The sequence below is a fragment of the Sus scrofa genome, chromosome 11 (assembly GCF_000003025.6).
Source record: "Sus scrofa isolate TJ Tabasco breed Duroc chromosome 11, Sscrofa11.1, whole genome shotgun sequence".
In the NCBI taxonomy this organism is placed as follows: domain Eukaryota; kingdom Metazoa; phylum Chordata; class Mammalia; order Artiodactyla; family Suidae; genus Sus; species Sus scrofa.
Window position 1 is genome coordinate 66,486,352 of NC_010453.5, and position 24,417 is coordinate 66,510,768.

At 47.6% G+C, this 24,417-nt stretch overlaps 1 protein-coding gene across 21 annotated transcripts in view; it reads left to right on the top strand.

Moving 5' to 3' along the window:
- MBNL2 (muscleblind like splicing regulator 2) overlaps positions 1 to 24,417 on the top strand; it is a 159,731-nt gene that overhangs the window by 4,429 nt on the left and 130,885 nt on the right. For 4 of the 21 annotated variants that reach the window (XM_021065796.1, XM_021065807.1, XM_021065813.1 and 1 more), the window contains exon 2: positions 180 to 372. The exons of 14 other annotated variants lie outside the window; for them this stretch is intronic. The gene's annotated coding sequence lies outside the window, so the exon portion shown is untranslated. The remainder of the gene's footprint in view (positions 1 to 179; positions 373 to 24,417) is intronic. 3 more of the 21 variants (XM_021065798.1, XM_021065814.1, XM_021065797.1) reach the window with 2 other exon arrangements.

Here is a 24,417-nt window from a genome sequence, read left to right on the forward strand (position 1 = left end):
ACCGGAAGGGCACAGATGTCCGCTGCCCTGTGGAGCGGGGAAGTTGGAATGCCATGCTTTGGTGTCCTTCAGAAGGACGAGGTAGGAAGACTTCGCTGCGCTTTGTAAACTGGTTACAATACTGTTTTTCCTCCAGCTTTTTACCCGGCTCAGTTGTTTATTTTTATTTATTTATTTAGGTTTTTGTTGTTGGATTTTTTTTTCTTTTTTAATGTGCACAAACTGAGTTGCAGCTGTCATAATACCCAGAGTAAGGAGCCCAAGATGACGTCATGGCTGGTCTGCATCAGGCCTGTGCCCTCAGCTGCTCAGCACCGTTAAATGGAAGCTGGTCCCAGGCTCTGCCGCTGAGAGTGAACGCAGGTGCGGAAGGTGAGGCCCGAGGGTTTCTTTTGTGAGCCTGAGCCACAGGGCGGTGGGAGAAGTTTTCGTCTGGCCGGCCCCCCTCAATATGGCAGAAATGCTTGGTAATAAAAGTGGACCCCCGATTTACCTTGGTGCTCTGACAAAGCATGCATTGTCTTCGAGATCCGAGGTCCGTCTATTCCATCAATCAGTCAACAAGTGTTTATTAAACACCTCTTGGCTTCCCTGGCTTTTGCTGTTTGGTTAGAACAAGTCAGTGACCTAATACTTGACTCTGAGTATGTGCAAAATATGGGATGGAAAGGAATGACGTGACATCGTCAATTTCAAAGACTGGAATAGTGACTTTATTAGCTAATGTTCACCTGATTAACCATCAGATATTAACCGTAGATTTGAGATAGTTTTGGTGTTTGAGGGGAGAATCAGAGAAGGAATGTTGAGTTTTAAGGATCTCTCTGTACTTTCTTTACCTCTATTATATTTCTCAGCATAAATACTGTTTAAACAACATGATAATGCCATATGATGAGCCATACATATTCAAGCATGCTGAGAAAAAAAAAAATCCAAAATGCTAGGCTACTGAGATCACTCGAGGTGACTGGGGAACACGGGCGCATCATGTAAAAGGCCTTAACCAGCAATGAACAAAAGGAAACCCTAGACCCTCTCCCACACTTCTGTGCCTTGGAGCGGCTGGGAAGCCCCTGGTGGCATTTTCTCACCATCCCCATCCCAGCAAGGAAACCGGATGCTTGACCCTGGAGGGTTAAACCCCCCCGACCTTTTTTAAAAGCAGAGTTACTTTTTAAAAATCGATTTCCCTTTTGAAACACAAAGTTTTTGCTTGGTTTTTCACCCTGACATCAAAATGAATGTGCATTCTCTGGGCGCAGACAAGCCTTAGGGGAAGGGACCGGTTTGGTTTGGGAAGCGCTGGGGGAGGAGACTGAGGAGGTACAGTGAAGCTTGAGAGTCTTCAGCGAGGGGGCCTGACAGGCAGGTGGGCAGGTCCGGGGCCTGGGAGCATCGAGGCAAGCAGGTGGCTGTCAAGAGCTTTGTTGGGGGGTGAGCCACCTCAGAAGACATCTGGAGGAGGTAGGAAAGGCTGCAGGTCCCTGGGCCAGAGCGCTTTGCAATCGCTCTGGCTGGAGAACAAGAGGCTTACAAACAGGATGAGAAGGGATAGGTACCCAAGTGCCTTCCGAAGGAAAATTAACATAGGTATAGATCCTATGTACCCTCTGCAGAGGGCTTGCCCAGACTTCATCTCAATTAACAGTTCACACGGAGGATTAGAAACAGGGAGCCTAAAATTAGAGCACTCCGGGGTTGTGCTGGGTGAAGCTTCTGGTGGAGGTGAGTTAGACTCTGGATTTTTAAAACTCCATGCATTGTTTTGTTGTTTTGTTTTTTTCCAGTGGTTAATTGATTTGAATTTTGAAGGACGGGAAAAAACTTAAGGGCCCCTGGTACGTGGATGCATGTCCCTCTCTCCTGTCCCCAAATGCTTTCTTGGGCAACAAGTACATTTATAGCTAGTTCAGCAGGCAGCCTAGAAGCAGAAGCAGAGCTGGAAGAGAGGTCAACTGGCTTTACTTTCTCAGCTCTGACTGCTCAGAAGGCATCAGAGGACCAAACCTATGCTTCACCCCCCAACCCAGCCACCCGGGAGCAATGTGCGTTTGGCTGGGAGGTGCCTCTAGAACATAAAATTCGCAAATGGTTGTAAATGGCTCGCAGGCCAGGGAGAAACCAAAATCAACAATGAAACCCAAATGTAAATAATTCCCTTTGCCCACGAGATCATTTCGTTGTGTTCCCTTAAGCCTGTTAAAGGAGTAAGGGCAGAAATTAATATTTTAGTGGCATGTGTCATAAACTGGGTGCTTTACGCACATAGCTCATGTATTTTGGACCTTAAACAAAACTCCGTGAAGTTAATATTATCCACGCAAAGTTAATCCTGGCCAGCAGACGTTCTGATAGGTTCGACAACACACCCATGATCTGGTACCTGAAAGAGCCGGGATTTAAACTCAGGTCCAGTCATACCTCCAAGTCCTAGAGGGAGGCAAGGCTGTGTTTTCAGCTGAGCAAATAAAATCAAGAAAAAAACAATTCATTTGCAGAAAGAAGGAAAAGCTCGAGGTGGAGGTAGGAGGTTGATTATTTTAGAAACCGCAGATGTACTTTATATAGTTTATTATAACACATAAATGCCAGGTGCAATAATCCTAGTAGCAGCTTACATCATCTATCATTTCTGCTTTCATGCGTATCATCTTTTAATGGCCACAAAGTCTGCCTTTTGCTCCCATCTTAGAAAAAATAAAAAGTGAATTTCAGTGAGGTTAAGCAATGTGCTAAAAATCTCACTGGCCAAAATAGTGGAAAATCTGGCCCTCAAAGCTATGGGACTCTGTGCATTTGATATTTAGTGAGATAAAATAGTCTTTAAATAAAATTACCCTGCAGTCTGACTTGGAATTTTTCATGCAGTGGATGTTGCATGGCGGACAGGAGCCCAACCCAAGCAATTTGGGGAAGATTGCATGTTTTTAATTAAGACATTGAATTATTTGTTTAAATCTATAAATTTCTGGCATCTCAGATGCAAGCTTCAATTAGTCAACTAAAAAATACTGGTGAAGGACCTATGACATCAGTGATTTACTGCTTGTACTTTAAGTGCTCTGGGAGTTCAGGAAAGTACAACTCCGTTTGGGCTGGAGCAGTAGATAAGGCTTTGAGGAGGAAGAGTCCCTACTTCTAGCTCTGAATGGATGTAATTTGTCTAGAGCAACGTTTCCAAAACAGGATGTTTAGACCCCAGGTCTAGGGCAAGATCATCTTCTAGGTGAGAAAAGGAAAAAGTTGAACTTATATCTTACGTAGCCCATCCTTTTAAAAATGTCCATTTTCATGTATGCTTGATAATATGTGTAACGTATTAGTATTGTTGTGCAAGTGTTGCATTTATAAATAAGTAACGAACCGTATAATGGGTATTCCTCTCAAAAGTGTTTGTTCTGAGAGGGGCTTATGATCCAAAAAGTTCAGAGGGGACAACAGTCAAAATTAGCTAAGGGAAGAGGAACAGTGACAAACTCAAGCTCAAGAAGGAGAAACAGTAGCAAACTAGAACATTTAGAATGAAGAGACAGCCAGGTTCTCCTCTACAGCACAGGGAACTATATCCAATCTCCTGGGATAGACCCTGATGGAAAATAGCATTTAGAAGATGCATGCCTGTACGGGACTGAGTCACTTTGCTGTACTGCAGAAATTGGCACAGCATCATAAATCAGCTATACGTTAATCAAATAAATAAATTTGTAAAATCGAAAGAGTTTGCATCATGGCCCCGTGGGTTAAGGATCCGACTTCAGCAGCTCAGGTCACTGCAGAGGGGCGGGTTTGACTGGCCCAGCTCAGTGGGTCAAAGGATCCAGCATTGCCACAGCTGTGGCATAGGTCACAGGCATGGCTTGAATTCAATCCCTATGGGGCCATACAATTTAAAAAATAAATTAATTAATTCAACAAGAGGAGGAGGAGCAGCATGATGCAGGGGGCCGGTATGGAATTTAACTTTGAAGAATAGGCATTCCGGGTGGGGAGGCAGCGGGAAAGAAGTTTGATGGCTTGGGGAGGTCAGAATATGGAAGAACTAAAGAGCCACGAGGAGGAGCTTAGTTTTATTACCATGAGAGCACACGTCTAATGCCTTGGAAGCGTTGAATTTAGGCTTACGAGATCGACTTAGAGGTTAGAAAATTTGTAACAAGGGATGCCACTGGCCAGAAAACTTTCGCACTGCTTCAGGCCTCCCGTGGGAAGGAGCTGGATGAGAATGGCCCTGTGAGGATAGGAGGACAAGGGCAAATCTAAAAGGCGTCTTGAAGGAAGAATAATAGCGGAGCCGGTGAGAGCTGAGCAGAGCCAAGACGACCTGGGGGCTCCAGCCGCAGAAATATCTCTGGGACCCTAACAGAAATGGGAGTGGATGGAAAGGGGGCCCGCCAGTGGGAATGGGGTGCGGGGAGGAAGGGAGGATGCGTTTTGAGCTCTGAGTTCTGATAATGGTTGTTCTTAGCTAAGGATGGGTCACCCATAGACACTGGCCAGTGTGAACACGGAGAGCAGCTGAGCCACCAGGCTGCACACGTAAACTGAGACACGCCTGCGTGGAAGCCGTTGGGGGGGGGGGGCAGGGATGCTCCCCACCTCCAAGAAGAAGGGAGCATAAGTGGAGACAAGCAGGTGACCAAGGGTCAGCCCCGGGGAACACTGCCAGGGTCCAGAAGAGAACAAGAGCTGCAAAGAATCAGGAAGGCCAGTTCCCACAAAGGAGCAAATTGTCAATCAAAAAGGGAGTAACCAAGACTGTGAGGCACCAAACCACAGCCTCCAGCCTCCATGGTTCGGAGCGGTGGCCGTGCAGCGTCCCGGGCTGCATTGTCCTGCCAGAGTGTGCCCTTTCTGCCGTGAGCCCTCAGGCCAGGGCTCTCTTGGAGGCAAATATCAATTCACTGCCATGGTAAGAGCTGCAGGATATTGGTTGGGGAAGGAGCATTTCCTGCCTGTATCTTTCATATGTATAGCTGACTCTTTAAAAATTCAAGCTTCACTAATAACCGAAAGAAAGCATGGAAAACTAACAGTTATCAAGACATTCTCGTCTGTATCTCAAACTATTCATTGTGGGGGTGTAATTGGTTAGGACAGTACTTCCTACCCAGAGTGATGGGAGATCTCACTGTCACCCTGCTGTTGTCATAGACCCAGGGTTCATTCATTCCCCGGTCTAGCAAGGCTCGCTGAACCCAGCCATAGGGACCAGTTTGAAGACAAAGAAAAAGTACCCAAAGACAGCAAATGGTGGGCACCTTCATGCCTACCATGGGTACACCAGAATACTGCTTCTCAAACTTGCAAGTGTACAGATGTCTGGCGTGGGTCACTTTGTTATACAGCAGAAATTGGCGGAAGACTATAAATCAGCGACAATGTAAAAAATAAAATCTTTTTAAAAAAGAAAAAAATTTAAATAAAATCTCTGGGGAGTCTAATTACAAATGTAGGGTCTGATTTAGGAGCCCAGGAGTGGGGTCTGAGAGTCTGCCTTCCTGACACACTCGCAGGTGAGGCAGGGGATGCTCGGCGCTGGTCCTGAAGGCCCTGGAACACAGTGGCGGCTATGGTGGCATCTTTGGGTCTAAGATGGCTTTAAAGGAGCACTCGGGAGGGCTGAGGGCCGGGACCTGCCTGCTTTTCTCAGGAGGCCTTTCCAAGCCCCCCCCCCCCCGCCCCCCGCCCCGGGCTCAGAGTGGTGCTGAGCTCAGTGGACCTGCCCTGCCAGGCTTGCACCAAAGCTGCAGAGCTCCGGGGCATCGGGGGGGGGGGGGACTCGGCAGTTCAAGCAGCTCGGTGGCCACGGGGAATGGGGTGTGGGTGACTCCCTGTGGGGCCACGGCTGTCCTCCCCTTGGACACAGAGGCTCACCAGTTCCCTGAGGGATTCGCTCCCGCCTCCAGGGAAGGCCAGTGTGTCTGTTTCCATGTCTGCTCCCAAGATATTTTTTTCCTACCATGCATACGTGTTCCAAAGCAGCCTTAGAGGTTTTGCTCTAGACTGCGGTCGGAGCTGGAGCCGGTGGGTCTGCTGTGCCCCCGCTGGTCGGGAACTCTGACAGTCGCAGCTTTGCCTTAAGATGAGGCCAGTCCGTCTCCCTTCACTCTCTCCAAAGCCTGGAAAGAGCATAGAAAAAGCGTTCCCCGCAGTTCAAGTCGCATTTGTTGGAAAATGCTAGTTCTCAAGTCTCGTGCTATGAGGAAAGACGTTCTGAGAAACCATAGCGTGTTTAAGTGAAACCTCCAGGCCTTAAGCGGACAGTCTCGGATCTCGTTTCGTGCCTGTCTGCCTCCCCTCCCCTGGCGGGCTTCGGTTTTCTGTGTGTCTGGCATCGGCCCCCCTCTCTTCTGCATGTCTCCAGCCAGGAGTCTCCCTAACCTGATTTCGAGGAAGTCTTCCAGTCCCAGATCCCCATTTAGTCCATACGCAGCTGGCTGGCATCTTGATGCCTTTTTAGTTTACCAAGAGCGTTTTAGGCCCCAAAGAAAACCAGTGTTTATTGAGTTTGTTGAGTGACTACTATGCGCCAAGCCCTCCTCCGAGAGCTCTGTGTGCATCAACTCAGTTAAACCTTCTTATGAAGAAAATAACTGGGAGGCTGAGTTCCTTGCCAAGGTCTCAGATGAACAGGTGACAGAGCAGGGGGGTGAGACTCCAGTTGGGGTCCCCGAACACCCAGACCGGTTCTGCTGGTGCTTAGAGGCAGCAACCAAAAAAAAGGGGGTTTGCTTTAGAAAACCTTCCCTCGGATGTACACGTACTGTTAGCAGAATGCTCTAAACGGTTAATGAGAACACAAACAAGCCGTTCCTGGCAGGCTGTGCAGGCATGAGTTCAGTTTTAGCCACGAGTTCCTCTCACAGAGGGACTTGGGACATTGCCAGCTATGGCTGGAACACCATCTCTATTATTTGTTGTGATTAGTGGGCCTTTTCCTTACTCCTGAATCTCCTTCGTGTGTGTGTGTGTGTGTGTGTGTGTGTGTGTGTACACACGTGCAGGAAGAAGCTTAGAGAAAGACCCCATCCGAGTCATCTTCTAGATGCTTCCAGTCACTAGCGCATAAAAGCTCATCCTTAGCTGTGAGGCCTCTACAAAAGGGAGATGCTTTGGGTTGTCGCAGCTCTGCCACCCTCTATGAGGACGTAAGTCCCTTTTCTCTCCCCCCCACCCCCAATGTCCCTGTTCACCTGCAGCGCTGTTTTCGTGCCGCGTGTCACCCATTCTCTGGCGAGGGCGCGAAGTCTTCTCTCTGGCTGCGTCTGCCCACCGCCACGTCTGGCACCTCTTCTCTCTTGCTCTGCCGGCGCCTGAGCTGACCCGTGTCTGTTCCCGGCGTCTCTTCTCTCGGCCAAGGCCGTACCTGGCATCCCTGCTAAACAGCACACGGATGCCCCCTCTCCCTGGGGTTCTAGTCACACCCGACTCTTAGCTGGTGGAAAGGACTATTTATTTGGCCCCTTAGGAAGCCCTTCATTCCTATCAGCTTCCTGGCAGCCACCACAAAGACCATCCCCTCAGGAAACAAAACAAACCCTATCTCTAAGAGTTGCCCTGTTTCTTTTCTTCAAAGTTCCCTGTTGCAGCAAGGCTGCAATTAAGAGGCAGGATCAAAGGGACGAGCTGCCTTGGGGCTTCGGGACCCACAGAGAGCTGGTCCTTTTAACTCTTTGCTTTTCCTGTGACCTGCTCCTCCACCGGAGTCCTTGTCCCTCTGGGTGAGGTGTGGGGAGACACACCGGGGTCCACAGAGAACCTCTGAGCACATCACATTCTGAGAGCCACCCGGCTGACCCGCCACAGACCCAAGCCGGAACTCAGGAGGGATCCAGCTTGGAAGGAAAGAGACAATTCCCGTCTCCCCTCAACCGCAGTCCTGCCAGGCAGTTTCTCACGGCCACCATCCGCCTCCGGATACGGGGCCACCACCACCCCAAAAGGCACACGGACCTACACAGCACTCTAAGATTCTTCCTCGTGCCGAAATGAGATGTGACTCCCTGGGCCTTGGCTGCTCAGCCCTCGTCCAGGCCTTGGAGTGACCCTAAGTGGGTCCAGCGCCCCTCCAGGCGAGCCCCTCTGTATTTCAAGGTGGCAAACCCACTTCCTCTGATAGGAGCAGTTGGCACCTCCTGTTATTTTCAGGGAATGTGCTTTTATTTATGCAACCTAAGACACTCAGAGTTTTCCTGGCAGCTTTGTCACACTGCTGACCCATATCACGATTAGACTTGAACCTTGAACCGGCTGCCATAGAGAAGGGGTGGCCTCTCCATTCTTCCTCAGCTCTGTTCAGACCTGAGCACAGGGGCGGGGAAGCGGATGGATGGAGGGGAGGCGGGAGAGAGACAGACACCTTCTCAGCTGCATGGAATGGTTGAAAGTTGTCTTCTGATCCAATGAGAAGCTTTAGGCACCTTCAGAACACCCATCAAATTCCTAGGCATTGACTTGTAAAAACCACGCAAAGAATGCTAGCTAGATAGATGAGAGCTAGAGAGAGACAGACAGACAGACTTAGGTGAATATATGTATATTAACGTAATACACTCCAGAGATATAGATTAATAAAGACGTAGATAGATATAGATTTAGAGTAATATATACCTAGACATAGATTAGTATGTGTATATAATATATAGATACACATGCAGATGTAAATTGATAGAAATATAGATAAATAGATAACAGTTGCACAATTCCAATACCCCACTTAGGGAGTTTTCCAGGTAAAAGTACACGTTGTGGGGTTTTGTTGTTGTTGTGCTGTGTATGTTTCTTGGCACAACAGAAGGGCGATCCTTCTAGCAGTGGCTCCGAGCCCTCGAGAGTTTCTCTGTCGCTCTCAGCACAGCCCTCCACGGCTTAGAGACACACTCTGCCGTCAGTAGATGCCAAGGTCACCGAAGGAACTAATTAATCCCGGCTCCAGTCCACAGCAGGGTGCGCTAACCTGCCCTCCTTCCCCTGAGCGGTGAAACCAGGAAGGATTTTCTCTCTGGGTTCCGCCCAGGCCTTCCCAGGGCCGCCCTGAGCAAACAAAGGGAGGGGGGCAGGGCTGGTGAACCGTTTCCCGACGAGCTGGCCAGGTTTTCATCTAGAGAGATCCCAGAGAAAGCCTGCTCTGAGGCTTTACCCCTTGAGTGGAGAGCCACCCTCCAGCTTTTCTTAGGAAGACTCCCAGGCTGATATTTAGGGTCTCCAGGCCCCCTGCTCCATCACAACGCTGCCTTGTTTTTGTTTTTGGTTTTCCTTTTTCTCCTAGTTTCACTCATGTCCTCTAAACTCGGCCAGGACTCTTTGCCATGCTGGAAATGTGCCTTTTTAATTAAAAGTACACATTTTCCAGCTGCCCCCTAGGGAGCATGAGTTTGTTTGTCTTCCCCCTTCAGGGTAAAATGAATGTCAGATACCCCAGGCCACACTAAAATAATTGATCAGAAAAAAATAATTGAGAGGAAGGATGATTTTTGGAGACATCGACCAGCCAGCCACCCCAAGATGTGAAGGCAGAGAAGGTGGCCATTGGACCCTTGTGGATCCCTGAGTTAACAGTGGCCCCCCCGAGCCAAATACATGTTGGGGCTTGAGTGAATTTCCTGCGGCTGTTGGTTTTTATTTGATGTTCTGATCCCTTCCTTCCAGCTTGAGAATTAGTGCAGAAAGCCACAGAGAGGCTCGGACAGGGCCTGTGTGCTTTGTCTGGTCAATAGCCTGGGCTCAATGCCACTGCCTTTTGGCCCCTGGCCCTCAGCGGGTCCTCCTTGGCCCCGAAGCTGCTAGAACAGGGCGGCCATCCTGTTCATGGGGTTTGTTTCCCCTCACGGTTGGGCAGAACCAGCAGATCCTGGAGTTGGGTTGGTGACACGCTCCATCTTGTTCGCTGGTTCAAAACCGAAAAAAAAAAAAAAAAAAAAATCAAAACCATATGTTCAATACCGTATCGGGCTTCCAGGGAAAAGTGTGTGCTATGAAATAATAACCAGCGACCTAGCCAGGCCTCTGAAGGCTCGTGGAGGAGGAGGTGACCCACCCAGGCCACCGAGGCTGAGGCAGGTAGGGGAGGGCAGCTCTGTTTGCTTCCTGCTCCAAATGGCACTTCCCTGGAATGCTTCCAGCATCTAATGGGGAAGCGGAGCCAGGCTGCATTTACGGACTTATTTCCCTCCTTCCCATCTTCCTTCTTCCCCTCACATGTTCAGGATTGAAAATTAGAAACACTTTTCTCCTACACACAAAATTACTCCCTCACACACACTTTTTTTTTTTTTTTTTTTCCCCTGCTTTGAAATGGCAATTGCTGCCAGAAGAGGCTTCTCAAAAAAACACATGCTGTCCTGGCCACAGCCATCAAAGGGTTAATTTGCACTGTAGCCTGCTCCTTAGACACCGTGGTGAGCCAGGGGGAGGGGCTGCCCTTGCTGGAAAGAGGAATCTACTGAAACAGAAGAAAGGGACATCAAAATCCTGCTAAGAGGTCACTTCTCAGTCTGGGTGTGGTTACACATGGTGTCCACTTGGTAGAAATTCAGCCAGCTGGACACTTAGGATATGTGGTCTTTCTTGCCTTTAAGGAACATTAAATAAATTAAATATTGTCTTTTGGGGGGCCTCACCCTCAGCCTATGGAAGTTCCCAGGCTAGGGGTTGAATTGGAGCTGCAGCTGCCAGCCTACAGCACAGCCACAGCCACATGGGATCTGAGCCCTGTCTTCAACCTGCACCGCAGCTCATGGAAACGCCAGATCCTTAACCCCCTGAGTGAGGCCAGGGATCGAACCTGCATCCTCATGGGTATTAATTGGGTTCGTAACCCACTGAGCCACAATGGGAACTCCCAAGAAAATTTCAAGTGTGGCTGGTTGCCTGGCACTGCCTGTCCTCAGATAAAGGGAAACTGGTCAGAAGGTTCCCTTTGTTCCTTCTTTATTTCCCCTCATGTCTCCCCATCTTCTCTGTTTCTCTCCTAATCTTCTGGGCTTCCAGGTGGCGTTTCCTTCCCACTAATACCAAGAACTGTGACGCCCCACGTCCTACCCGGGGCCAGTGGCACTTAATGCTTCAGAGGCAACTTGAAAGAAATCATCAGTATTAAAATAATGACAGTGATGATAATGGCGACAGTAATAATAAGATCACTTTGTCACAATGCACAAAACAGTGGCCTTTCTCTCCTTGTTTTTATGGTTTACACACACAGGAAAGTTTTGCTTCAAGGGCTTGGGATTGGTTTGCTTTTTAATCCTCTTTGGCGGTCAAAACTAGTGGAAGGAGCACTGATGACAGAGCCCTTTGCCCTTTTGAGGGAATTCGGGTCTCAAGCGATAAGCAAGAGTGGCTAAGAATGGCGGGACTCCAAAGCTTGCTGGCGGTTGACATGGTTTGGAACCCTGGGCTCCCCTGCTTAGGGTGAACAGAACGCACCAAGTCACTCCTGGTTGGCATAAGTCAAGGTCCTCACGCCAGGTTCTAGGACTTTTGTGGTGATTTGGTGACACGAGGTGCTAGAAGTGCCCCGTGCACTGTGAGTGCCCAGGGTCGGTGGACACAGTGACCACTGCGCATCTTCACCTGCTGCCAGGGCAGATGTGTTCCACGCAGTAAAGTTTTCTTGGTGACAGAAAAATTTGCAGAGAAACAGAATGCCGAGCGAAAGGTCAAGGTCTTCACTTTTCCTCATTTCCCTTTTTCTCCTGAAATTTATGGTCCGGCATGACAGATGAGATGTATAAATAAAGTGTAATCAGTGCCACAGGGGAGCTGCAAGGTGCCTTTTCAGGGGAGGAACTGCTGTCTAGGTGAGGCAGGGAAGGCTTCCTGGAGGAGACAGCTTCTGATGTGCTGGGTCGAGGAAGGGCAAGGCCGCCAGGCATGCATTTGGGGAGCACCCAGGCAGGCATTCATGGGTTGGGGGCAGAGTTTGGGGATGGGGGCGGGCTACTCATGGGACACAGCTCAAGTGCTTGATGTGGACTCAGTTGTGCAGGACCCCGAATGCAAAGCTGTGGATTTTGGACTTCACTCTGCGTGTAGCAGAGAGCAGCCAAATGTTTTTATGGCAGATGAGTGATGGGACCAGACGTCGCTTCAGGGAGATAATTCTGGGAGCACAGTTTAGAGCTGGAGACCACAGGCGCCCAGGAGTCATGAAAGCGGGAGCTGGAATGAGACTCAGCAGGAAGCCGGGCACCCAGCTGGGGGCCTTGTCCCAAGACCGATCATGGGAAGGACCTGTGGAAGCCGAGAGAAAAGGAGGGAGTCTGAACGTTCATGCTGGCGAAGACAGAACCCCACAGAAGGAAGGGAAGGTAGTGAGATGGGTCTGCTCCTGAGAAGTTTGCGGGGCAGCTGGCATGTCCTCAGGAAAGTGTAGGTCGTGGCTTCCAAAGAGGGTGGAGCTGAATGAGTATCAGGGATCCATACGCAGAGGAGCTGCACTCAGGGAAGGAGTCAGGATCCCCCAGGAAGCAAGCATGGTCTCCTGCCTTTAGAGGGTTTCCTTGGCATACTCCCTCTGGCAGAGAAATCCAACAGGAAGGGCATTTCAGAGGCAGGTGCACCTTGGGGCAGGTGTATGGACCTCAGTCTCCTATTGCCTTTGGATCTGCAGGCAGAGGCTGTGATGCACTGTGTCCTAGAAATAATGCTGACCCGTGATAGAGTGTGGATCTGTCCTAGGGTTTCCTAAAAGCAGGTGATAATGGAAAATAAAGCCCCATCCGAGACAGAGTTCAGTAAAGATGAGAACTGAGGCCGGTACCGTGAGAGGGACTTCAGAGAATGGTGACGTGGCCGCTGAACAGCAAGGTGCCAGGATAGTGGAGAATGAAAACATCCAGGGGTGTGGAAAACTTAGAGCAATCAAAGGAAAAGGGGGTAGGGAGCCGAGGGGGAGCAGGATTAATATAAGACTGAGTTGGTTTAAGGGCCGGGGAGCTGGGCTGGCAGGTGGCACCTGGGTGGCAGGTGGCTCTGAACCCCAGGAGGCTGCAGCAGATAGACGGGCGGAGACCACCAGGGAGAGCCGTTTTTGAAAATTTGTAGGAACAGACCTGATTCTGCTATAATAGGAAAGCTGAAAAACATCAGATGTATTTGAAGGGAGGCTAAGTTGAGGTCTAAATGCTTCTCCAGGGAGCCTCCCATAGGCCTTTGCCTTGAAATGAATTCTGCTCTGTTCAACGTAACTGTGGTGGGGAAAGGGGGCGGCCAGCGTACTGCATCAATCCCCAATTATTAATTAAAGATGAGCTTTGCATCAGTGCAGGCTTAACTACAATATGATGACGGCCGCTTCTTTGGGAAGTGCTGTTATCCACGTTATTTGTTGTTGCTTTGTTGTTTTCTCATTCTCCTTAGCTGCTGCCATCCTCTCACTGGGTTCAGCAAAAAGAAAACCTGTGAGCCTAACACTCTCTTCTCAAAATAACAAAATCTACCAATCAAGATGTCATGTGTCGAGTATTTTTAAAGCATCCTTATTGTCGCAGTCCCCGAGCAATTTAAACTTGAACCGATGTCTGGTAAGAAGTCGATGTTCAGCAAATGTTTGTGGGATGCAGTTGAATGGTGGAGGTGTTTTTATAATTGAGACGGGCCTTTCTGCAGGTGATTATCAGGTATGAGTCATACGTATAGACGTCCATCATCCACCTGAATCCATCCAGAAGTTTCTACCACAGGAGCTGAGGGAACACGACTCCCCCCAGAGAGTGTACTCCTCGTCCTGAGGTTGGCCTTCAGTACCGAAGAGGGGCCAGTGGAACCTTGACCCCTTCAGCCAGGGCTCATTTTCCATTTAAACTTCAGGGAAGTTTTGCTAATGAGGGCAACGGGCAGGGAGAGACGAAGGGCAAAATGCGTACACCAGGGGTTTACCTGGACCGCCCTAACTTTAAAAATAAGCCTTAGTTACTTAATTGCTGTAGGACAGATACTTCTGGTTCTGTTCGAGGCTGCACGAAATGTGGAGCACAGCGCATGAAAAGGATCGGCCTATTTATTCGCCCTTGCAGGCCACTTGAAAGCGAAGTAGGAGAGGAGCTCCTGTTGTGGCTCCGTGGGGTAAGCATCCAACACCGTGTCTGTGAGGAGGCAGGTTCGATCCCTGGCCTCACTCTCGCTCCGTGGGTTAAGGAGGTGGTGTTGCTGTGAGCTGTGGTGTAGGTCGCAGCTCTGACTTGGATCTGGGGTTGCTGTGGCTGTAGTGTAGGCTGGCAGCGGCAGCTCTGATTTGACCCCTAGCCTGGGAACTTCCATATGCCGCAGGCGTGGCCCTGAAAAGACAAAAAAAGTCAAAGATAAACATGTCCACGCTGGAGGTCAGAATGAGCTCTTGCAGCCATTGGGACAAGGTGAAATTTCTTTTTTTTTTTTTTTTTTGGTCTCTTTTTTGCCTTTTCTAGGGCCGCTCCCGCGGCATATGGAGGGTCCCAGGCTAGGGGTCAAATCGGAGCTGTAGCCACCGGCCTACACCACAGCCACAGCAACGCGGGATCCGAGCTGCGTCTGCGACCTACACCACAGCTCACGGCAATGCCAGATCCTTAACCCACTGAGCGAGGCCAGGGATCGAACCCGCAACCTCGTGGTTCCTAGTCGGATTTGTTAACAACTGCTCCACGACGGGAACTCCAGGACAGGGTTACATGTCTATACTACAGCCAGTGTCCCACCCATCTCCAGCCTTAGGGGAGGAAAGAAGTTGTGTTTGCTTCTGAATCCCTTTCAACAGCTCTTCCCAGTTACTCCAAATGTTGATTTCATTGGCTGCATAAACTCTTAGGAAGCTTATTAAAAATATAGAAACCGATGACAGATTCTAGGCCTTTGCCCGTGACATTCAGACGTGGGATGTCTAGGGCGGGGCCCAGGAGTCTCCCTTTATTGCAAAACTGCAACGTGATGTGAGCAGAAATCATTAGCAGACATCCTGGCACAAAGGTTAAGAGGCAGTTCAAATCCTGCATTCGCATTCTGGCCCCGTCACACACTAGAGGCACAACTTCAGGCGAATTTTTAAATGTAGTCGAATCTGAGTTTTCTCATTTTGAAAATGAGGGTGGAAATACCCACTTCTCTGGGTGATCATTAGGATTGCATGAGATGAAGGAACTTTCTGTACTGTGTAGAATAAATGCTCAACACAGGTGCGTTTCTCTGGGTGAATGTGAAGCTCTTGGACACTAATCGCCAACTCATGCCATAGACCTTCTGAACAATTCCAGAAGGAGTAGGGGCTTTGCCGTTACTATCTCTGCAGTTTCTTTAAGTCTTCTTATTACTCATAAAGACACTGCAGCAAAATGCAAGAAGCCTTTCTACCCTATGAAATAATGCTGAACGGGACTTCGGGGACCACTTAGGTTTGGTAGGGGTACTGAGACCCTGGAGCGTGTTACCTGGACTAAAGGAATGCAGTTGCCTTTGAAAACAGGAGGCCTGGGCCGCAATGGGGAAGGGTTCTCCAGTGCATGTGTGAAAGTGGAGTCCCTGGCCCAGCTCCATGACAGCCCCTGCCCTCCAGCCGTTTTGACAAAAATAAAATTAAGGGAGCTCCTCCCATTGTGGTGCAGCAGAGACAACCCAGCTGGTATCCATGAGGATGAGAGTTCAATCCCAGGCCTTGCTCAGTGGGTTAAAGAGCCGGCATGGCCGTGGGCTGCGGCGTAGGTCACAGATGCGACTCAGATCTGGCATTGCTGTGGCTGTGGCGTAGGCCAGCAGATGTAGCTCCAGTTTGCCCCCCAGCCTGGGAAACTTCCATATGCTGTGGGTGTGGCCCTAAAAAATATAAATAAATAAAGTTGATTCTGTCCCTAGAATCAATCCTTAGGCTGTTTTTAGCAAATGGTAACTGGTTTATATGGGAACTAAGCTCCTGAACATACACTTTTGGAAATAAACGAATGAATGAATGAATTTTCTCTGAGGCCCAGATACACTCCTGCCATTGGCCAGTCCATCCTGACCCCCTCGTCTGGGAGCAAAGGCTGGCCCTTTGTTGCTTAGAGAATAAATAATCAAAAACTGCTCTAAGGTGTTTCCTGCAACCGCGTGCTCCTTCCTTCCTGGATGTGCTGACCCAGTTGCTGTGTTGGAAAGCTCAACATCTCGTGCCCTTTTTTTCCCCACTGAGAATCCATCAACAGCAGAAGTATTTTCCCAGGTGAGGGGCCTGCTGGTGCTTCAGGTGGTGAGATCTGGGTCACGCACAAACAGGGGGACAGGAGTGTGAGCCACAGTCCATTTGATCAACACACAGAGAGAAGTCACAGGAGAGTGAAGAAGAAATTCAGAAATAGGGGATGAAGAGCAAAGAGAAATTGATGATAGGCGCATACAGGTGAGTCTCCGGTTCAGCTTAGTCTTCCTGCACATCTTCCCATTCATTGTGCCTCCTCTTCCAAAGGCTCCTTCGCTCCCTTCGGAGCGTATTGATTAAAATTCCCACTGTGTGCCAGCCCGAGGATGTGCTAGAAAGCAAGCGAAACGAAGAAGACGGGGAGGGCCAGCCACCGCACGCAGGTGTGAAGACTCACGCATACACTTCTGAGCGCACCCTCGTGTGCGCACACAGCGGAGAACCCTGACTTGGGCACTTTTTGGATTAAGGGCCCCAGACACTTCATACTTAACCTAAAGCAGGAGGGAGGGAAGGGCCATCAGAGTTAGCCCGGGCGGGCCCGACGCCAATTGGAGTGACTTCTGAGCTGAGAAGGATGCCTGGATTGAGATAAACTTCGAAGGAGAGCCGAAGACGTCCCATATCAAAGGAAACCATTCAAACACAAGCCAATAGGAGGAAATGAGCTCCCATTGTGTGCACACATGGGGCGCCGCGGAAAGGAAATTGCCTGATTCGGGACACTTCCGCTGCCTCCTGCAACTACAAGGAAAGGCCTGTGTTCCCACAACCTGGAGAAGGTGTCTTTCTCAACCCAGGGTTGGCCGCAGTGAACTGGGTAGGACTGCAGCAAAACCACCCACATTCCTAGCCTTCCAGAGACTTTGATGACAAAAAGTATCCTTGGAAACCGAAAAGGCATTTCCTTAAGTTCCTCCTTGTGCTTTCGGGTGTTTGGAGGGAGGACACAACAAGCAGCAGGCGCATGAGTACAGCCGATGGGTCCATCCGCCAGCTGAGATGCCCCTGTGTTCCTTGGGGGCCCCCTCTCTCCAGGGCTCCTCGCTGCCCACCCCCCTCTCGGGTGGGTCAGGCCAACCAGGCTGAGTCCCCTCGACCAACTCTGAGGGATTTTCCAGGAGGCGCCTCTGGATGTCACTGGACAGTAGTAACAGCAGCAGCCTCCCTACCTGCCATCTTCTGGCCAAGATACAATCCTGGCCGTGACCTTTGATTTTGCAGCCTACAGCCTGGGGCCTGCCTGGTGTCTGTGCTGGGCCCCGTGGGGAACATGGAAACACACGTGACATTCCCAGCCCCCAAGGACTTTCCGGTCTCTAAGAGGATCATGCATCCTTGGAAACATAGTAAGAAATAGAAATTTCTCTGGCCCTGGGAGCCCCTGGGGTGGGGGTGGAGTGGGACACCTCAGAGTTGTTTAAAAAGCATGCAAAGAGGAGGACTTGTTAGCGTTTTCATTTTTATGTTATCTGATTGGCGGTTTGAGTCCAGTGAAGCTTGGATCCGCGGGGATGCTCCTCCAGGGGGCAGGCGTCAGGGAGTCGTTTTCCACCGACGTCTCCTCTGAAAGTGGTGCTGGTGGAAGGAGAGGTGAGAGAGGATTAAGGAGGCTCCACACTCCTCACAGGGCCTGTTCCCTCCGCCGGCTGCCTGCAGGTGCGCCTGCAGAGGAGCTGCCATCTGCCTCCGCCTCCACCCCCAGAGCCTTGGCAGAAGCTCAGAGTGTCACCACCCCCCAGTCATCCTCTCCTTCATTCCCCCCCCCCCCATGTGACTGTCTGCAGCCGTGGCCGGAGGCAGGTGTGCACCGTGGCTGTGGGAGAGAAAGTCGATCACGAGACAGCACTCCTGGAACACATCATGTTTCCCCGCAGCTTCGGTAGATGGACTTTCCGTTCACTCTTGGAGGATGGAAAATGAAGGCCTTCCATGTTCTTAGGAACTGCACTTGGATCATTTATGTCTCTGGTCCATCCGTCAGCAGACCTTGAGTGAGCACGCAGATGCTGTCCGGATGCTGAGCTAAGAAGCTGCATTAGCCGGGCACCTGGCGCCCTGGGTTCACGTTCTAGCCGGGCTCAACAGCAAGGTCAACTTCAAGGACATGGGGACTAACGTAGAGGGGCCACAGTGGTCTGGGAGAGGGAGAGGGGCTCTCTGGGGCACTGGGGCCAGGGGCAGGGTTGGGGATGCTTTTCCAAGAAGGGACATTTGAACGAGGACCTTGGAGGATGCACCAAATGACAGCCAGCAAAGAGAGGGGAGATGCCTGTCACACTGTCCTAATTAGCACGCTCCTTCTAATTAGTGGCTTCTGAGGCTTATCAAGTCTCATCTATAAACTAAATCTAATAGGCAGTTAGATTATTATTGTTATTATTATTATTTTTGCTTCTTTTCCTCCTACCCTTCAAGGGGAAAATCACATGAATTAAGAGTTAATTTGCCAGCAAACAGCATAATGTGGATACAGAGACACAGGACTCTTTTCATCAGTGTGGAGAGGGCTAGATATTCAGGGAGATTTTTGTCCTCCAGCCTAGATGTTGTGGTTTTGTTATCATTCATCAGGAGCAGCAGGGGGGAAAAGGTGGAGTAAAACTTCCCCGCAGATTTCTGCTTGTTCTCCCTGCACCTCTGTCTCCCACACCATCCAGAAGGCAAGAGAAGGAACCACACCCTTTCCGGCCCCAGTGCAGTCCGCCTCCTGCCCTCCCCGCTGGCTAAAAACATGACGAAATAATACTACTACTAAAACCCATTCATCTCACATGACACTGGATAATGGCGATTTCAAAATTCCTCATAGTTTAAAGGCATTAGCCTTACAGGGTTAGGTCACAGACATGCTCGTCAGATTCCAGTGTCATTCTTTAGTTGTGTTTTGTTCATTTCAAATATTACCACACGCCCAAAGAAAAAGCCCACTCATGAAAATATGTGCAGCGAACTGAAGTTTGCTTGCCTTTCAGACACGGTGAGTTTTTCAGCTGTCCCGAATAAACACAGGCTGTAGCATTTGGAGAGCAACAGTTTGAGAGATTCAAAGAGAACGGGGGAGCCTGGTACCCAATACTGCTGAGCAGATCATGGTCAGAGAAGCTAAGGAAAACGTGTTGTCGGCTAAGAAAAAATAGGGAAGCTCAACAGAGACAAGTCAACTTAAATTCGGGACGATCCCCTCAACCATTGAAGCTGGCTGAGAACCATGAAACTTGGGCTTTTTCCTGTATTAACAGTGCTTTTGTGCCTTTGTTTTACAATGTAGACCAGCTGATAATGTGCCTTGTTCCTCATTGACTTTGTAATCTCATTCTTTGCCACAGATAGAATGGCCTGTTTGTTTTGCCACTAATGCACCCTGGCCAAAGAATCAGCCATTTGTTCCACGGTGCTTGTTTTGAAGAAACCAGCTCTCGGTACATCTTTACACTGCCCATAAAAACAGAGGCTGATCTGGGTGAAAGACACCCCAGGTCCGTGCTGGGCTAGGCTTCCATGGATCCACTGCTATAGAAAGTGAAATTGAAATATAATAAAACTTCTTTTCGATCTAATTACTTGAAGCGCCCGAATTATAGACTCTTCCTAAAGAGGTACACTTTTATTAATTCCAATGACATACAGCGCTGTGAACTGGCCAAGGCTGTTTTACCTCGTAATGGCTCTTAAGACGCTCTTATTAATGAAGAGATAAGAATGATTTATAAGTAGTATTACAGGTATTTATGTCTAAATGAATGGTAATGAAATGCCTGAGAAGTTTGGTCTCATAAGTAGGGTAAATATTCCCATTAGAATTATGTTCCGGCTGTTAATTTATTCAGCAGGCACCCACCCTCTGCCCCCATTTCTCCTAAGTAGTTCAAAGGTAACCTTTAGCCTAGTCTGGGGGTGGTTTCAACTCACAAGGGAACTCTGATCCGTTGGTGGTGGCTGCCTGCCTGGAAACTTGTTTTGAGACATTTTCGTGTGCCAAGGCTAGGATTCACGGGGGAAAAGCCCTGGGATCAATTAGTCATGCCTGCTTTGGACGGGAAAGGTGGCAGGACCTGAGTGACATCCATTTGCTGGCCTGGTTTAGGCCCTTCCCCAGTGCCACCTAGTTAGCATTCTCACCAAAGTCGTCTCCCGAATAGACCACCATATGGGACTAACTTCTGTGCTGTAGGTGCCACAGTTTCTGGGAGTCTCCAAAATCCAGCTGTTGCAGGTTGCGTCCACAAATGTGGTAGCCATTAGACTGTCCTAAACTCACTTAAACCCTAAGTAAGAAGATTAAGTTGCATTTACAACATACACTATATAAAATGCATTTTGTATTTTTACGAAGTTTGGGGAGACAAATGTATTTTACAACTCTTCTCTCTCCTGAATGTGATGGATGGGGTGGGGGTGGGCGGCGCTGTTAACCCTGAAATGAGCCCTTCGAAATGGTATTTTGCTGTTTGGTTGGTTATAGTTTAATTTGTAGTCATTACTACGGCAGTTTTTGAAAGCAAGTGAACAAGTGCTTATTTCCGTCCACTAAAACAAATCTGAAATTCCAGGCCAGGTCCACAGAGCAGCACAATTTTCTTTCAATTCTGGGTTAAATAACAGATAATGAATAGAACAGAGGAAGGGAACTAACTCTTTTGAAGCTCCCGCTATGTTCTAGGCACTTTGACAATTGCTTTCACAATGTTAAATTTTTCTAATTTCGTGTCCCCCCTCCCCCGCCTTTGAGAGATATACAATATTGCCTCATTTTATAGATAAGAAAAGGGAGGTTTAGACCCTTAGACTGTTAGTTCGATGTGGAGCTTAAATTGGAACCAGCCTCTAAAACTGGTCGAAATTTCTGTCTGGAATTCAGAATTGAACCATAACCACTCATCTCAACTTTTAAATAGGACTTGAGCAATGACGGTTTATGCACCGACTAATGAAAAATTCTAGAACGTGGCCATTTTGAGAGCCCCCAATAAATGTTGGTTGTTATAATTTCTTTCTCTCACTGTCTCTCCACACACACACACACACACACACACACACACATTTTGCAGACCAGTGCCTATTGAACTTTAAATGTTTATTGCAAACCACTTTGCCTTTTTATTTCAACAAGGAAACGTGAATGCCTCCTCTTTTTGTTGGAAAATGATCTAAACCTAGAAAGGGGAGGTTTTTAGGGGAGGATAAAGACTGTACGTATACAGTAAAACCCAGCCGTGTGTGTAAGGAACCAGAAGATCATCCTGACATTTTATACAGTATGTAAACCGCAGTTCTAATCCAGAGGAAGTCTGCTTTTAGTTAAGCACTGTGAATAAACTCCTGTTTCTGAAATTCTCTGTCTCTATCTTTTGGTGGGAGGGGGCAGTGGAGCTGGCTGTAGAGAGAGAGGCTTTTTTTTTTTTTTTTCCCCCTCTGAGAAGGCTTTTTTATTAATTTCTTTTGCTGAATTTTTGACCCCGTAAAGAAAAAGAGATCTATTGTCCCGAGCCACACCGCAGGGCAGGCTCCCCCAGACGGGATTTTTCCTTCCTGCTGAAGGACACAGATAGCAGCTTTATGAGCTGGTTACAGTCAGCTTTATCCCAAAGCCCGTAGATTTTCTTAATATACTTACTGCTGTTCTGTAAATAGCACGGGGGCAATCATGAGTCGGCATCACTTATGGGGTCAAAATGAGACTGACTGATACCCGTAATCTCAGGAAGAAAGTGTTGAGTGGCCTAAAAAATGAAACTGGTCATTGGAAATCTTCCATATTGAGCAGGCGGACAGTCTCCAAACCAATCCTCTGAGTACCTTATTGTCCATCTCTGAAATTGTGTGAGATAGCGCTTCATGCTGGAAGCACTTTATTCACTGGATCAAATTCTATGTCAGTGACAGCCGATGATATTAATGAGACTAATTGTATGAAGCTTTTCACCGAGACATGAAGAGAACTCTAAGATTGCCCGCCATGTGTCCTTAAAAAGATGTTTCATTAAAGACTGCGGTAGGCTTTCCTCATTTCTTCACGTTCAGCAGTCTTAGGAGGAACAGGCACCTGAATCCTGGCTGTGGGTTAATGTAAAAGCCCTCTGAGAACAGCCTGAGTTTCCTTTTTTGCTTTTTTTTTTTTTTTTTTTTGGATTAAAAAAAAAAAAAAAAGAGGGATAGTAGAAGAGATAATCTAAGGTCTAGCTAGGACAGAAAGCCACTAACTTTTCATTCTAGAAGAAGTGACTCTGGTTCTTAGGGCTCTTGAGAACAGCGTCGTTTCTCTCATGTCTGTTTCTCCTGTTTATTGGTTGAAGTTAATCATATGATCTGGAATACTCATCTGTGGATTCAAACGTAAAGTGTAGTGGGGTTTTTTGTTTGTTTGTTTTTTGTTTTTTATGGCTACACCTACAGTCTATGGAAGTTCCCAGGTCAGGGGTTGAATCGGAGCCGCAGTGGCACAGCTGCAACAATGTCAGATAATTCAGCCCACTGCGCTGGGCCAGGATCGAACTCACGCCTCTGTGGTAACCAGAGCCACTACAGTCAGATTCTTAACCCACTGTGCCACAGCGAGAACTCCCTGAAGTGTTGTGGCTTTTGAGGCAGTGATGTGCTTCTATGAAAACTGTTTAGAACTCTAGATGTTTTCTTTAGTTCATTCATTAGTCAGATAGCTTTAAAAAAGCAATTGACACTGTCACTTTCCCTATATTTTAATCTCATTTTCATTCAGCGGCATTATTTTTATTTATATGGTGTATAAGCAGTTAACATTTGGGTCTGCTGACTGATTGCTCAACTTGCGACTTTTACCCCCAAACCTAGGCGTACCCCTATCTAGAAAACACTTAGTGTGAATCAAAGGATATGTGGCAAATCCTTCATCACGCTTTCTCACCTTAATTTGTCATCAGACAATCTCATTCTAGTTTAATATTTTTATGTTGCACTGGAATCAGTGTTTCTCAGTGGATATTCCTTTTCGTATTTATTACTCCTGGATTTAACATGTAATTATTTATTCTCTGCATAACAATTTACTTTTCATAATATCTCATCATCATGTTTGAGGCTCTTGTACATGGCTGAATAGCTTGGTTGATTAAAGCATGGGTGATTATAGGTCGTTGATACCACAGACTCATGTTCCTTTCCAACCCTTAGTCAACTCTTCTAAAAATAAGCGCTGTGAGTCCCCCAAGAGACCAAACCATCGCCTAATATCTTTAATCATTTAAAATACAAACAGAAACTCTCTGTTCCTTATTACCGTCAGGAATACTAAAATTCAGATGCCTTTTTTTTTTCTTAGAATTCTCTTTCTTTTCTTCTAAAATCCTATCAAATCAAAGGAGGTGAAGAGAAGGTGGAGCCATAGCCTAAATGAAATGTGAAAACTGTCTCATTTGGTGCCTTAATGGTTAATTTTACATTAGTTACTTTTCATTATAAGTTAATAACAAGCAGTTATACTTTAACATTTTTATTCCAAGTTCTATGAAAAGTGTTATGCAAATTTTACTATTATTAGAAAGCTACAATTTGCGAGCCATTGTCACGATGTACATTCTTTCATTGAATCTCTTTTCTTAAAAGTTGGCCAGCCCCCTACCCCAACCCACTCACTATGAGTTTGAATTATTCAAATTAACATCAAGTTGTTTAAATATTAAGCCCTATTTTACCTTGTGACTTATTTTTCAGTAACACTTATTATTATAATTTCTACTGAGCAACTTGGACAACAGACTGTGATACATAATATGCTTATTATCTCATCTGACTGGGCAAAGTTCACAATCATGAAAATATGTCCAGACTTAGCAAAATAATGTGCTTTCCCTATCTTGCCACTTTCTTGCATTTGAGGACATTCAGCCTGGAAATTGTATCCAAACTTTATGAATGATTGTGCCTAGATCTTTATAACGTTTGACCTTTTGTTCAATTTGAAATGAGGAAGTGACATGTTTGCAAGCAAAAAAAAGTCCAGGAAGCATTTTTTAGAAGTTCTGTCTCAGAATGTTTTTGATTTATTTTGTTTTCTGATAATAGTTGTTTCCTAAAGAAAAAAAATAGAATATTTATATCACATGGTCAGTGAAATTCTATATTGCTAGAAAGCACAGTTTTTGAGAGATGCTTAATGTCCAGTGATATGAAGATACGATGATTTATTTTAGCATTTCCTATCACTTAACATTTACATTGGTTCTAAGTGTTTATTTCATAAATCATGCTGTGTTTTACATCTGATACATAAATATTTAATCCCAGGGCCT